This window comes from Nycticebus coucang, chromosome 14 (assembly GCF_027406575.1).
Source record: "Nycticebus coucang isolate mNycCou1 chromosome 14, mNycCou1.pri, whole genome shotgun sequence".
Lineage (NCBI taxonomy): Eukaryota > Metazoa > Chordata > Mammalia > Primates > Lorisidae > Nycticebus > Nycticebus coucang.
Genome location: NC_069793.1, coordinates 13380392 through 13397298, shown reverse-complemented (window position 1 = coordinate 13397298; position 16907 = coordinate 13380392). Strand labels below are relative to the sequence as shown.

The following is a 16907-nucleotide window of genomic DNA, read 5'->3' as shown; positions in this document are numbered from 1 at the left end:
CAGTCTATGGCTGCATCCTAAAAGAAATATCCTAAAAGAAAAATTGAATTGGACACTTTAAATAGTTGAATGGAATGGTATGTGAACTATATATTCAAAAGCAGTTTTTATGAAAAAATAAAAACCTTAAAAAAAAGTCATACTCAGATTGTACCTGGTGAAGACTATAACTACATAACTATAAAAGTAAATGTTATAAAACTAAATGGCTCATTAGGTTTTGCTTTAAATGAAATTAGACATGAGGTTAAAATGTTCAAAAAGGAACTACTATATGTTTATTATTTATAACTTTTTGGCAAAGTATTTGAGACATACAGAAAAATGCACAGCTCAATGATTTTCTACATAAGCCAGATATACCTTGTAATAAGCCCCAAGAGTAAGAAACAGAACTTTATCAGCACCCCAGAAGTCATCCTCAGGCTCCATTCATTTTTGTACACACAAGCATGAGTAAAATAAGAGAGTGTGTACTCTGTGGCACCTGAATTATTTACCACAATATTATGTTTGTGAGATTCACTTATATTGTTACATAAAGTGTAAATCATTCTCATTGCTGTATAGTATTGGTGTGAGTTCAATGCAATTCATTTGTCTTTTCTACTGTTGATAAATTCTTATGTCATTTCCAGTTTGAAAAAATGACAAACTGAATATTCTAGGGACCTGTCTTTTGTGGATATATGTACATACTTCCTAGGACTAGAAATGGATATCCTTGGGAGATATACATAGATCCTTTGTCATATATAGATATATATGTGTCTTATATATAGCTTTAGCAGAAATAATCAAACAACAAAGTGGTAACACCAATTTTACACACCCACCAGTAGCGTATGAGAGTTACAACTGTTCCACATATTCACCACCACTTGGTATTTTTCATCTTTTTCAATTCCGCCCTTCTGGTATATACATGTATATCACATTTTATTACTATAAATCTTGTTAATTTTTTCTTTTTTTTTTTTTTTGCAGTTTTTGGCCGGGGCTGGGTTTGAACCCACCACCTCTGGCATATGGGATGGGGCCATCACCCTATTCCTTTAAGCCACAGGCGCAGCCCTTGTTAATTTTTATTAAAGCATAACTGTATACATTTATGGGTACAATGTGATGACATGATATACAAGAGGAATGCTTAAATCAAACTGATTAATAGAACCATCACCTCACTTATTTTTTGTGGTAAGACATTTACAGTTTACTCTTGCTTATTTAGAGGTATACCCTTGCATTGTGCACATTAGTTGAGATCCTATCAAGTGCTGTAATTATTGCTGTAATTTTAATTTGCATTTCCCTGATAACGAATGAAGTTGAATATTTCTTCTGTGAAAGTCTAATTCCTATTGGTTGCCATTTTTTAGCTGGGTCATCTAGGTATTTTTGCCACTTTGTAGATGATTTTATGTACATGTATTCTGGACAAGAGTCTTTTCTCAGACCAATGTGTTATCCTCCTCCCTTTATAAGTTACCTTGGAATTCTTGTAATGAGGCCTTTTATGAACAGAAATTCTTCAGATATAATTTATACTTACTGTTTTAGGTATCAGATTTTATAGTATAAGTACAATTGAATTAGTTTCACAGACCTGTACCCTCTGTTTCAGCCAGTCTGCTTGGATGCCTGAACCCAAAACCTGGGTAATTTTCCACCTAAGGCCGCACACTGAGTACCAGCCACTGCGCATGCGCAGGAAAAGAACAAAAAGCAAATTCAACCATAAAGACTGTACAGATTCCAGAACACGCTCTGCAACTCCACGGTTGCTTCTTCCTGTGATGTGCTTGGATAAAGGGTCTGTGGATCTGTGATTCAATGGATCAGGAAAATTGCACCAGAGTGAAGGAATTTACTTTGTGGGAATCACTCAATCCCGAGACTGAGTGATTGTTTATCTTCCTGTTTCTGGTGTACGTTACGACTCTGATGGGAACCTGCTCATCAAGGTCACCGTCACCTGTGACTCCACCTCCACACCCCCATGTACTTCCTGCCCCGCCATCTCTCGGTCCTGGACATCTGCTTCTCGTCCATCACAGCTCCCACGGTCCTGACAGACCTTCTGTTGGAGAGAAAGACAATCTTCTTCAACAGTGCGTCACTCAGATGTTCTTCTTCCACAGTCTGGCGGGGGGTGGGGGGAGGCAGACGTTTTTTCTCTCTCCATCATGGCGTTTGACCACCACGTGGCCGTCTCCAAGCCCCTGCACTAAGTGACCGTCCTGAGCAGGGGGTGATGCACCGCCCTCATCACGGCCGTGGGTGGGCACTTTGTCCTCTCCATTGTGCAGATTTCATTGTTGCTCTCATTTCCCTTTTGTGGACCCAATGTCCTTGACACTTTCTATCGTGATGTGCCCAGGGTCCTCCAACTCGCCTGCATGGACACCTTCACCCTGGAGCTGCTAATGATTTCCAGTAATGGCTTACTCAGTTGGTTTATATTCTTGCCTCTCCTCATATCCTACACGGCCCTCTCCACCTGCACCTCCCACATCACGGTCGTGACCCTGCATTTTGTGCCCTGCATCTACCTCTACGCACGGCCCTTCACAGCCCTCCCCACCGACACCGCCATCTCTGTCACCTTCACTGTCGTCTCCCCTCTGCTTGATCCTATGATCTACACCCTGAGGAATCAGAAATGAAGACAGCCATGAGGAAACTAAAGAAACAACTAGGGCATTCCGAAAAGACTTAAATTGGATGAAGATAAGATAGTGCCAAAAGGTAAAGGTAGACATCAAATTTCATTTTATCAAAATGGGAAGAGTCACCTTAATACCCAAAACAAAGAGGTATCTATGGCAACCATGGGTTCCTAAAAGAGGTTAGTCCTATAGCATGTGCTGGGAACTGTGGAAGTGATGAGGCTATTTCCAATCCAACTTTTCCACCATCCATATGTTCCCCAGCTCTTATTTATTTTGGGTAGGAGATAGATTGGTGGATTACTTGTAATTATCTTACAGTTTTAAAAGAGAAAAACATAAAAACAAACTCATCCGATGATTTTATTATCTATTACATAAAATAATTAAAGTGTTTTTGTCCAGCATAGGATCAGAAAGGATTAAGGTAAGACCCATTCATATCTTCCACTACTCACTTTCAATTATTCATTCCACAAATATTTACAGAACATATCCCATGTGCCTGACAGCGCCAGGATTGAGATTGCTACAAAAAGATTACATGCAGAGACCACTATAAAGGCATACCCCAAAATGCTTTAATAAAGATGTAAACAAAGTGTTCTGGAAACATTGCAGGCACTTTACCTGAGAGCTTTCAAAGACACTTGACAGTATGTAGACCTTTTCAAAGTGACAACAGCAAAGAAGAACAATCCAAGAAAAAAGAAAAAGGAAGAAACCCCAGCATGTAGAGAGGAAGAGAATGGTGAGAGAGTGTGCAGCATTTGTGCAACTCCGTGAACTTCGTGTAGCCAACAGGGTGGATACTGGTGGTCAACATTTGAAAGCAAATTTGGGAAAGAAGAACTCCAGTAGTGGCCCCCTGAGCAATGGAAATCCATGATTTCTACAGGGGAGAAAGGATCCATCCCCAAATCACTTCAAGGCCATGATTTCCTTTTAGGAGAAGGAAGGAATGACATCAGTGGGAGTATTCATAAAGAAATATCATGATGGGTGGACAACTCACCTGGATTTATGAAGGGCTTGAGAAAAGGCAGATGCCAACCACTCGCACAGGAAGTAACTAACTCCCCTACAGCAATGTTATCGCATTAACAGATGAGCCAGGCCCAAATTCCCCATTGTTTCTGCATAAGGATCTCACCACCTCTTTACACTTTTCACTCAGTCCATTAAAAGGTAAAGAAAGGGTAATGTAATAAAAAGCATAATAATTTAATCTGTGAATCTGAGAATATTCACCCTGCTGGTCTCTATAGTGAGAAGGCATGAGGAAGACGCTAAGAGAAGGTTTATCTGACAATTTCGCTGACATTTGCTTGGATCTATTGAATTCACTGTACCATGTTTCTCATTATGGTAAATCTCAAGCTGCAGCAGTTGGCATGCATGTACCAATCATGGTAGGCCAGCTGTTGTAACAAAACATCCAAAATCCCTAGACGCCATACTGCACTAGGTCTCAGCAATGGGAAAGCAGCAGCTCGCAGGGTAGGGGCGGGGTCGCTGCTGAACGCAGAGAGGAGCTGAAGGCTGCCTGTACACCTGCACAGTCAGTGCCCAAAATCTTTGTAACATTGGTCCCACTTATGACAACCAAAAACAAAGCAATGAAGTGTCTACCAGTGGGAATCTAAATGTGATTCTTTGTTTTCTGCTCAGTGCCTTCTCCCTCATGGCTATCCCTTGGAATAGCCATTTAACAAAGATGGCTATGGTTATATTCTCTTCATGGACTCCCTGAGTGCATGCCACAGACCCTGAGAAGCTTGAACTTGACTGCTGGGCAGGAAAACCTATTTCTGGAGACCTCTACAGAGCCCACTTAAAGGAACTAGTTTTGCTGGTTCTACATGACAGAGAGGCTCCCATCCAGAAGGAGAGTTAAAGGACAGAAATTTAGCAAGTGACCTGGTGGATTAGAGCTGCACCAAGAGAGAAGGTTGAACACACATCAACCACGCTGAGATGAGCTACGATCAAAAGGATACAAACAAATGGTACAAAATCCATCACCAAGCAGATGGGAGTCCCCTCCCCCATGAGAATGGCTCGGAGTGCCCCACAAACAAATGAGCAGAGTTCAAAAGTCCTCCCCCTACACTCCACAGGAGATACCCTCTAAAAACTGGACCTACCTCCCCTACTAGGGTGCCACAGCATTCTCCTGCCAGGCATAAAACTGTATACAACTGTATATATTCTCTACCTGCAAATCTGAGCTCCCAGCATTCCCCTCCACTCTCATTCTGAGGTCTGGAGGCCTATCCCCCAGGAGTTCAGATTCTTGGGTGATTTCTCAAGGGGTGTAGATAGGGCCTAGACTGCAGCTGGTCAGTGCTAATTCTGCAGCACAGGAGTGAGGAGAGGACGGTCAGCTGAGAGGGAACCACACTGGACCAGTGGTGCCCTGAGGCACAGAGCAGCAGCCGTTTTTGGCAACAATAGGGCTCACTCCCAGATATTCCAAAGCCACACCCCTTGTCTCCCTGGGCAACCAGAGGAGGCTGGGCATCTTCTCAAGTGGCAACCACCGTGGAGATGACCTGGGACAGAAACGCAGGCCTGTGAGTAAAGGGTTTGCCTGAGGTGGTACCGGCCTGGGTGGAGTCCAGGGACTAGAAAATGCATGTGCAGAGCCAGGAAAATCCCAGGGAGGGGGCTGACCCAGAGAACCACTTTACTGAGCCTAAGATGCACCCGGCCCTCAGGGGATCGACAGCCTTAGACAAAGGAAGGCAGGAGCTAGAACTGACAGCTAACTGAATACAAACCTGCAGGAGCAAAGACAGGGCCTCAGGCGCAGGCTCTGGAAACTCAAAACAGCTTCTCTTCTGCAGGGGAATTTAGCAGAGACAGAAACAAATTCCCACAAAGTTGTTCTATTCTGTTCTGTCAGTAATATCAATCAAGGGCAGGGCTAGAAGTGAGTGAACACCCCCAACCGCCATTAACTACCTGAAGTTGTCAGGCCTCACCTCCCCCTGCTGGATAGAGGCAGAGCACAGCGCCCTGGCTGAGCAGATATAGATTTCCTTGTGATTCAGGCAAGTGCAAACCCCTGGAGTATCTGTTCACTAGAGGCAAATGGGTCACAGCCCTGCGGGGCTATCAGTGACTGGGTGTGACAGAGGTGCAAGTCGGGGAAAAAGGCATCAACCTTCCCAGACTAATCTATTTCCTGGGTGGGTCCCCCTGACTTCACAGAGCACTGGAGCAAGTCATATCAGAGTTGTCACCAGACCCCTGCAATCCAGTTGCCAGAGACCTTTGAAACTCTCCCACCTGAGACAGGTGTTGACTGAGAAAATTGATTTGGATCTTTTGAACAGAGCCAATTGCCTGAGAACTATTCAAGTGGTGCCCTGGGTGTGTGGTTGTAGAAAGGTTTGATTTTCCTTTTGCAATTGTTGCCTGTGGGGGGCAGGGTGACTTAATTGCTGGTATTTCGCCACAGCTGAGACTTCAACCCAGAGTAACTGTTTCACTAGTGTTGGACAGAGACCAGCTGAAAACAAGACAGAGCCACCTAGCCCCACCACACCAAACAGGTCTCCAGTTTCTCAGGCCATAGCACTGTATGGGTCCTCGACAAAGCTCCAGGGGAAAAATCAAAAGCTGTAAAATAATCATGGGGTGGAATCAGCGGTAAAACTCTGGTAACATGAATAACCAGAATAGATCAAACCCCCCAAGGAAATACATGGCAGATGTAACTGAAGATCCCATTCATAAACAGCTGGCCAAGATGTCAGAAATCGAATTCAGAATTTGGACTGCAAACAAGATTAATAGAATGGAGGAAAATTGGGAATTAGAAATTTGAGGAGCGATTCAAAAGTCAGAATTAGAAATTTGAGGAGAAATTCAAAAGTTGTCTCAAGAATTTAATGAATTTAAAGACAAAACCACCAAAGATTTTGACGCACTGAAGCAAGAATTTGCAGCCCTCAAAGATCTGAAAAATACAGTAGAATCCCTCAGTAACAGAGTGGGAGCAAGCAGAAGAAAGGATTTCTGACATTGAAGACAAAGCCTTTGAACGCTCCCAAACTTCAAAAGAGGAAGAGAAATGGAGAGCAAAAATGGATCATTCTCTCAGAGAGCTCTGGAAAAACTAGAGGAAGGTTAATATCTGCCTCATTGGACTCCCTGAAAGTGATGAAGTGGCCTCACAAGGCACAGAGGCCATTCTCCATGAAATTATGAAAAAGAATTTTCCAGACATGACAAGACATTCTGAAATTCAGATAGCAGATAGTTTCAGAACCCCAGCATGACTCAATCCAAATAAGACATCCCCCAGGCATTTCGTAATTAACTTCACTAAAGTTAATATGAAGGAGAAAATTCTGAAAGCAGCCAGATGTAAGAAATCCATTAACTACAAAGGGAAGAATATTAGAATGACTGCAGATCTCTCTGCTGAAACTTTTCAAGCCAGAAGAGGGTGGTCATTGACTTTTAATCTCCTAAAGCAAAATAACTTTCAACCCCCGATCCTGTATCCAGCTAAACTGAGTTTCATTTATGATGGAGAAATTAAATACTTTAATGACATTCATATGTTGAAGAAATTTGCCATAACCAAACCAGCTCTTCAGGATATTCTCAGACCTATCCTCCATAAGGACCAGCCCAATCCTCTACCACAAAACTAAATCACTCAGAAACTTTTGATCAAACTCCAACTTCCACAGTGGCGAAAGGACTAAAAATGTCCACTGGACTTTCAAAAAACTCAATACACAAAATTTTACCAGACTTATCAATATTCTTCATTAATGTGAATGGCTTAAACTGTCCTCTAAAGAGGCACAGGTTAGCTGACTGGATGCAAAAACTCAGGCCATATTTTTTGCTGCATACAAGAGTCACATCTTACCTTAAAAGATAAATATAGACTCAGGGTGAAAGGATGGTTGTCCATATTTCAGGCAAATGGTAATCAGAAAAAAGCAGGTGGTGTAATTCTATTTGCAGACACAATAGGCTTTAAATCAACAAAAGTAAGGAAGGATAAGAATGGTCACTTCATATTTGTTAAGGGTAATACTCAATATGATGAGATTTCATTTATTAATATTTATGCACACAACCAGAATGCAGCTCAATTTACAAGAGAAACTCTAACAGACATGAGCAACTTGATTTCCTCCAGCTCCATAACAGTCAGAGGTTTCAACACTCCTTTGGCAGTGTTGGATAGATCCTCCAATAAGAAGCTGAGCAAAGAAATTTTAGATTTAAACCTAACCATCCAATATTTGGATTTAGCAGACATCTACAGAACATTTCATCCCAACAAAACTGAATACACATATTTCTCATCAGCCCACGGAACATACTCCAAAATTGATCACATCTTAGTCTAACCTCAGTAAATTTAAAGGAATAGATATTATTCCTACATCTTCTCAGACCACATGGAATAAAAGTTGAACTCAGTAACAACAGGAATCTGCATACTCATACAAAAACATGGAAGTTAAATAACCTTATGCTGAAAGATAGCTGGGTCAGAGATGAGATTAAGAAGGAAATCACCAAATTTTTGGAACAAAACAACAATCAAAACACGAATTATCAGAACCTCTGGGATACCGCAAAGGCAGTGCTAAGAGGGAAACTTACAGCACTACAAGCCTTCCTCAAGAGAACGGAAAGAGAGGAAGTTAACAACTTAATGGGACATCTCAAGCAACTGGAAAAGGAAGAAAATTTCAACCCCAAACGCAGTAGAAGAAAAGAAATAACCAAAATTAGAGCAGAATTAAATGAAATTGAAAACAAAAGCATTATACAATCAATAAATCAAAAAGTTGGTTTTTTGAAAAGGTCAATAAAATAGATAAACCATTGGCTAACCTAACCAGGAAAAAAAAGAGTAAAATCTCTCATTTTATCAATCAGAAATGACAAAGACGAAATAACAACAGATTCCTCAGAAATTCAAAAAATCCTTAATGAATATTACAAGAAACTTTATTCTCAGAAATGTGAAAATCTGAAGGAAATTGACCAATACTTGGAAGCATGTCATCTTCCAAGACTTAGCCAGAATCAAGTGAAAATGTTGAACAGGCCCATATCAAGTTCTGAAACAGCATCAACCATACAAAATCTCCCCAAAAAGAAAAGCCTGGGACCAGATGGCTTCGCATCAGAATTCTACCAAACCTTTAAAGAGGAACTAGTACCTATATTACTCAACCTGTTCCAAAATGTAGAAAAGGAAGGAAAACTACCCAACACGTTCTATGAAGCAAACATCACCCTGATCCCCAAACCAGGAAAAGACCCAACAAGAAAAGAAAATTATAGACCAATATCACTAATGAATATAGATGCAAAAATATTTAACAAGATCCTAACAAACAGAATCCAGCAACACATCAAACAATTTATACACCATGATCAAGTTGATTTTATCCCAGGGTTGCAAGGCTGGTTCAATATATGTAAATCTATAAGTATAATTCAGCACATAAACAAATTAAAAACAAAGACCATATGATTCTCTCAATTGATGCAGAAAAAGCTTTTGATAATATCTAGCATCCCTTCATTGTCAGAACACTTAAGAAAATTGGTATAGAAGAGACATTTCTTAAACTGATAGAGGCCATCTACAGCAAACCCACAGCCAAAACCGTATTGAATGGAGTTAAATTGAAATCATTTCCACTCAGATCAGGAACCAGACAAGGCTGCCCATTGTCTCCACTGCTCTTTAACATTGTAATGGAAGTTTTAGCCATCACAATTAAGGATGAAAATGCAATCAAGGGTATCCATATAAGGTCAGAAGAGATCAAATGTTTGCTCTTCGCAGATGATATGATTGTATATCTGGAAAACACCAGGGATTCTACTATAAAACTCTTAGAAGGATCAAGGAATACAGCAGCATCTCCGGTTACAAAATCAACATTCATAAATCAGTAGCCTTTATATATACCAACAATAGTCAAGCTGAAAAAAACAGTTAAGGACTCTATTCCATTCACAGTAGTGCCAAAGAACATGAAATATTTGGGAGTTTATCCAACAAAGAACGTGAAAGATCTCTATAAAGAGAACTATGAAACTCTAAGAAAAAAATAGCTGAAAATATTAACAAATGGAAAAACATACCATGCTCATGGCTGGGAAGAAACAACATTCTTAAAATGTCCATACTACCCAAAGCAATATATAATTTCAATGCAATCCCTATTAAAGCTCCACTGTCATACTTTAAAGATCTTGAAAAAACAATACTTCTTCTTATATGGAATCAGAAAAAACCTCGAATAGCCATTACTCAGAAATAAAAACAAAGCAGGAGGAATCATGCTACCAGACCTCAGACTATACTACAAATCGATAGTGATCAAAACAGCATGGTCATATGTACACATACATGCACAAACACATGGTCAGACACACAAGCACACACCCAAAAGCCCTAACTTAACACAACCTCATTTAATAATCCCCCAACCTCCAATCCCTACCTGAGATGCAGCACGGGCCATTTGACTCCATTCACTGACCTTGGGAGTCTGTAATTGTCAAGAACTGTTCTCCATTGTGCAGACATGCCTCTGAGGGGTGGCTGACTCAGTATCTTCTTTCTTGCAAGCTCCAAGAATCACCTCCACGTGGCTCCACTACACTGCACAATGCCCCTGCCAGGAGAATCAGTCACTCCACCTCAGACCCAATAGAAAAATCACCAAAGGGGATATTTTTGGACATGATTGTTGGAGTTGAGGAGCCAGACTTTCCCACTGGGATGAGCTCCAACAGGAGTTATTAAGAAGTCAAACGTAAACTGGTAGTTGTGGGCAAACATACACACTTTGTTTTTTAAATTCTCCTAATGTAGGAGAGGAGATGAATCCTTGCAAACCTTGGGCATAGAGCCCAAATATCTGCCTGAAGAGCTCATAGGGAGAAAACAAGAGTTTGCCTCCTCAAGACGCAGAAACTCGTGGAAAATGAACAGCACTCTCAGTATGGTGTGTTTCATCCCATTCACTTTCCCTCTTGGCAATAGTTGCTGGTTGTCCTATTCACCAAAGTGACCTACCCAAGGTCACATATAATCAGAAGCATCAGGAAGACTGGGAAGCACATTCTGTCCTTGTTTTCCCCCAAACTTCTCAGATAAAGAGGGATATAGGCACACAAAGGATATTTTGGTACCATTCATTTGCCAAATACGCATTTATTAAGTACTTATTGAGCACCTATCAAATTCTATGCAGGTAGGGCAGCAGGCCATAAAAAAAGAAAAAAGAAAAGAAACAAAGATGTGTTGGAGCCAGGTAGGAAGGTGGAAACTGGCACCAAATGCTGGGAGTTGGATGGGAAAGCATTAGCACAGCTATAAGCAAAGGCTTTCAAGGCCTATTGATGAATTATTAGGCATAAGAATGTCAAACACAGTTTGAAACCTACTTTTGTCATTTACTAACCTGTGGAACCTTTGCCGTTAATACACAGAAGTGACTGCAGATCACATAAATATATACTCCTAGACCCAAAATAAAATAAATATATCCCAGGCCAGGCATGGTGGCTATAATCCTAGCACTCTGGGAGACTGGGATAGGTGGATTACTTGAGCTTAGGAGTTTGAGAGCAGCCTGAGTAAAAGCAAGAACCCCATCTATACTAAAAATAGAAAAATATTATCCAGGCATTGTGGAGAGTACCAGTAGTCTGAGCTACTTGGGAGGCTAAAGCAGGAGGATTGCTTGAGCCCAAGAGTTTGAGGTAGCTGTGAGCTACAATGATGCCACAGCCCTCTAGCCTGAGCAACAGAGCGAGACTCAAAAACAATTATGTAGGAAAGAACATGAGAAAAGAAAGGAACAGGAGTCTTAACTGGTTGCGGTTATAATATTTTACTACTGCAAAACACATGACCCTGTGAGTACTCCAAGCCTCCTTCCAGGGCAGTGGAAGATGCTCAGGAGACTGGGGAACCTTGAAACTTAAACTCCAGTCCCTCATGACGATTCCACTTTCAATCTTCCAGCCAGACCAAGGCTGCCTCAGAGTAGAACCCCTGAGGCATGTGTCTAATTCACTACTATGGGTTTGTCATAAATTTCAACTCTTTAGAATTTCATAATATAAATATCAGTGAACTATTGCATAAACTACACTTAAAAAATGAGATGTTTTATTTCTAGACAGCCCTGGCCTGCGAATATATTGGTGCCAAGTAATCTCTCCAATGAACAAGCCACACATCTACATTCTAATGGCCTCTGCAGGAATGAGATGGAATTTTCCACTTGATCCTGGACGGGCAAGAAGAGAACTTTGAGCCTCCGGGGCACTAAACATGCTGCTTCCCTCTAACAGAAGCCCTCAGGGAAGAGATGATACTCCTCCCTATGATTTTAGGTGCCAACAGCCAATAGTGTTTCAACTTGCTTGCTGCTTTTTACATATGGGAATTTCCTTTTTTCTTTTCTTTCTTTCCTTTTCTTTTTTTTTTTTTTTTTTTCTGAGACAGATTGTCTCTCTGTTACCCAGGTTTTAGTGTGGCAGCATCTTCGTAGCTCACTGCAGCCTCAAACTCCTGGGTTCAAGCAATCCCCCAGCTTCAGCCTCCTGAGTTGCTGAGACTACAGGTTTGCACCATCATGCTCAGCCACATCCAGGAATTTCTAATTCCTTAAATGTTACAGCTAACCCCAAGCTACCAGGTACCTTCCTTCTTCCCATACTCTGTTAAAAATCTTTCTTAAACATGTTTTTTTACTTTTCTGTTTTAGCAAATGTAGCATATAACTTTTTGAGAACTTACTGTGTGCCAAGCACTAGAATACATGCTTTATATCCATTATCTTATTTTACCCACCCAACCCCAACAACCCTGGAAAGTAAGTGTGATTATGATCCTCATCAGCAAAGGAATAAAACTGAGACAAGACCAAAATGACCTACCCAAGGTCACACAAACAATACTTAGTAAAACCAGGATTTGAATTTAAGGTCGGATTCCAGATCATGTGCTTCAGAAACTTATTTCAGGAATGTAAGTCTTTGGAGTATTTTGGCAGCCAGCCCCCAGCGATTCCTATTTCTTCTTTGTCACACCATTATGTAGCTCTGCCCACAGTGAACCAGGGTTACTCTGGGTGACCTATAGAATACCTGGCAAGTGATGGTGCATTGCTCCCAAGATTAGATTATAAAAGACACTGAGGCTTCTGTCTTGGGCGTGTTCTCTCACTACAGATTTTGTATTGTGTGGGACACTATCTGTGAAAAGTCCTATGAAGAGTCCCATGTGGTACCTGATACCAAAATCCACACCACTGGGCTTGAGAGTAAACCTTGCTGCTGATCAAGCCTCAAGGTGCTTGTAGACCTGGATGATGACTTGATCGCAACCTCATGAGAGCTCCTGAGCAAGAACCAGCCAACTAAGGTGCTTCTACCTCCTTGGTCTTCAGAAACTGTGTGAGAAAATGAATTTTTGTTGCATTAAAACCATAAGTTTGGGGTAATTTGTTACACAGCTGTAGATAACTTATACAAGATTCCTGCAATACCTCAAGATAATTGTTCTAAATATCAACTTACTACAAAACACTGAAGAGGCAGACTCAAAACATATGAGATCATCACTGTCACCACTCAGTAAAAATAGCTGCCATTGATTAAAAAACATTCAACATACTTCTAGAATCACTACATGGATTATCTCTTTTTTGTTTGTTTGTTTGTTTGTTTGTTGTTTTTTTGCAGTTTTTGGCTGGGGCCAGGTTTGAACCCACCACCTCCAACATATGGGGCCAGCACCCTACTCCTTGAACCATAGGTGCCACCTACATGGATTATCTCATTTAATCCTCACATCATTAGCTTCATTTTTCACATGAGTAAACATGGAAACACTGAATGCCTGACTAAAGATTAAACAAGTGGAAAGTTGCAGGAACAAGGCCTAAAAGTGACCACTGTGGCTGGCAGAGCCCATTATCATAACCACAACCCTAAGCTACTCCTGAAAATGTTTGATCTCAGCAATTTTTTCTGCCACTACCAATCAGTCTAAAGTTAATTGTCAACAACAAAGCCTGGCTAATGGGGGTTTAACTGCTGGTAGGCAATGAGCAGCACACATTGTAGCATAGCAGGTACCTGAGGACAGCATTATGGAAAACAAGTGAGTATTAGGGTTCCCAAGGCCTGGAAATCCCCTAGATCCATGAGTCTCTTTAATAAGTTCATGTGCTCTGCAGGCCTTGCCTACTTGCAGAAGGACTTGAGGTTGTAAATGCTCCCATTTCACTGATGAAAAGCTGAACCTCCTAGACTCTCAGGGGTCCTCAAACTGCGGCCCGCAGGCCACATGAGACGGTGTGATTGTATTTGTTTCCGTTTTGTTTCTTTACTTCAAAATAAGTTATGTGTGGTGTGCATAGGAATTTGTTCATGGTTTTGTTTTTAACTATAGTCCAGCCCTCCAACGGTCTGAGGGACAGTGAACTGGCCCCCTTTTAAAAAGTTTGAGGATGCCTGTGACCTAGAGTTTAGGTGGCTTAAAGATTCTACCATCACTCTACAGAGGCAGCAAGGTTGGCATCAATGCTACATCCTGCAGCCTGGTGTCTTTTCTCAATACCATGTTACTTCCTATGGTGGTTCAAAATATTAATAAAAGCAAAAAAAGCCTAGGCCCTCTGGGAGGCCAAGGCAGGAGATACACTTGGACTCAGGGACTCTCCTGCCTTGGCCTCCCAGAGGGCACTGAAGCACTATTCACAATAGCTAATGTATGGAAACAACCCAAATGTCCATCAACAGATGGGGAGATAGAGAAAATGGGATATCTGCATGCAATGGAATATTATATAGTCCTAACAAAAGAAGAAAGTCCTAGCCGGATGCAGTGACTCACCCCTGCAATCCTAGCAGTCTGGGAGGCCAAGGTGGGTGCATTTCTTGAGCTCAGGAGTTTGAGACCAGCCTGAGCAAGAGCAAGACCTCATCTCTACCAAAAATAGAAAAACTAGTCAGGCATTGTGGAGGTAGGGCACCTGTAGTCCCAGCTATTCCGGAGGCTGAGGCAAGAGGATCACTTGAACCTAGCAGTTTGATCACTTGAACCTAGGAGCATAGCTCTCTAGCCTGGGAAACAGAGTAAAACTGTCTCAAAATAATGATAATAATAAACCAAAAAAAAAAAAAAAGTCCTCTATGCATTATATTAAAAACTTCATGTGTCCTGAGTTTACAGTTTTTTGGCCAGGGCCGGGTTTGAACCTGCCACCTCTGGTATATGAGGCCAGCGCCCTACTCCTTATAAGAAGTAGTTTGATAACAAAAATAAAAATAAAAATGCATTTCTTTACATTACCCTCTAAATTAATTGTATCCGTAGGCATATCTGCTTTTAAAAAACATAATAGATTCTTAGAGAACTTTAGGTTCACGGAAAAATTAAACAGGAAGTACAGAGAGGTCTCATATATTTGTCTCCCTACCAGCACCAGTTTCCCCCACTATTGATATCTTCCATTAGTTAACAATTGATGAACCAATATTGATACATCATTATTAACTACAGCTCATAGTTTACAGGAGGGTTCCCTCTTTGTGTTGTAAACGTCTACAGATTTTGACAAATGTGTAACATGTATCCATGATTAATATATAAGTATCATATAGAATAGCTTCACTGCCCTTAAACATTCCAAGTGCTGCCCTTTTCATTTCTACCCACCTTCCTGGCCCAGCCCCTTTTGACTGTCCCCAGGGTTTGGCCTTTCCCAGAATGTCTTTAGCTGCAATCGTGTGGTACGTACTTCTAGTAACATGCATTTAAGGTTCACCTGAGTCCTTTCATGGCTTTAATTACTAATTTCTCTTTATTGCTGGGTGACACCCCATGCGGTGGAATGTGTCCGCTTTTTCAGTGCTGGGTTTGATAATAGTTACAATTATTTCAACGAATTATATTTTATAGAAAAAGTGCATTTTTGTCAACCTTTCATAAATAATGTTACGTGGAAGACCAGGTCTGTGGACTGTTAATGCTGAGTGGTCTGTGGTGATATCAGATTAGATAAATCAAAAGAATCTTTTCACATCTCAGAGAATTTGGTAAATTTTCAAGAGGGATAAAAAATATATAAAACTTTGTGGCTATGAAACTTTTAATAAAAATTTGTGACCATGAGACAAAGAGGAGGGCAGGGACAATGCTGCAGGACAATTCCACAGATCAGTCTCTGAAAACATTCTACTCCACTTTAACAACAGACCCTTCCTCTCTTGCCGCAATGATACCTGGCTGTGCTTTGAGGTGAAAACAACCACCAGCAACTCACCTGGCTCCTTCTACAGTGGGGTCTTTCGAAATCAGGGCCCTTGATATTTTCGTTGGCACACAAAAGTGTGCTTCCTGACCTGGGTCAGGCCCATGCTGTCCCATGACCACTACTACCATGTCACCTGGTACAGGTCCTGGAGTCCCTGTGCCAACTGTGCATGGCAAGTGACTGCCTTTCTGGCCACACATGAAAACGTGAGCCTGACCATCTGTGCTGCCCGCCTCTACTACTTCTGGAGACAGGATTACCACCAGGGGCTGCTCAGGATGACTGAGGAAGGGACCCAGGTATACATCATGTCCTCTAAAGAATTTCAACACTGTTGGGAAAACTTTGTGGACCACTGGGGAACACGTTGGGTCACGTGTTGGAATAGACTGAAGAAAAATTGAGTTCCTGGTCACCCAGCTGAATGAGATTCTCAGTGAGCCGATGGAGGGAATGTTTCCAAACACATTCTACAAGCAGTTCAACAACATACCTGCCCTCTGTAGTCAGAAGGACACCTGGCTGTGCTTTGAGGTGAAAGAAAACGAGAACAGCAACTCACCTGGCTCCTTCCACGGGGGGGAGGGGTCTTCCGAAACCAGGTCTTTTCCAGGACCTCTCCTCATGCAGAAGTGGGCTTCCTGACTTGGTTCCAGAAGCAGATGCCCCCTGACCACCACTATGAGGTTACCTGGTACATATCCTGGAGTCCCTGTGCTCACTGTGCATGGCATATGGTTAACTTTCTGACCAGTAACCCAAACGTGAGCCTCGCCATCCTTGTTGCCCGCCTCTACTACATATATCGCCCAGAAATATAGCAGGGCCTTCGCAGGGTGTTTCAGGAAGGGGCCAAAGTACACATCATGTCCCTTAAAGAATTTAAATACTG

The 16907-nt window shown here is 41.6% G+C and overlaps 1 pseudogene; it reads left to right on the top strand.

The window, feature by feature from the left end:
- The first annotated feature begins 1911 nt into the window (after positions 1-1911).
- On the top strand, positions 1912-2719 carry LOC128564288 (olfactory receptor 4D9-like; annotated as a pseudogene).
- The last annotated feature ends 14188 nt before the right edge of the window (positions 2720-16907 follow it).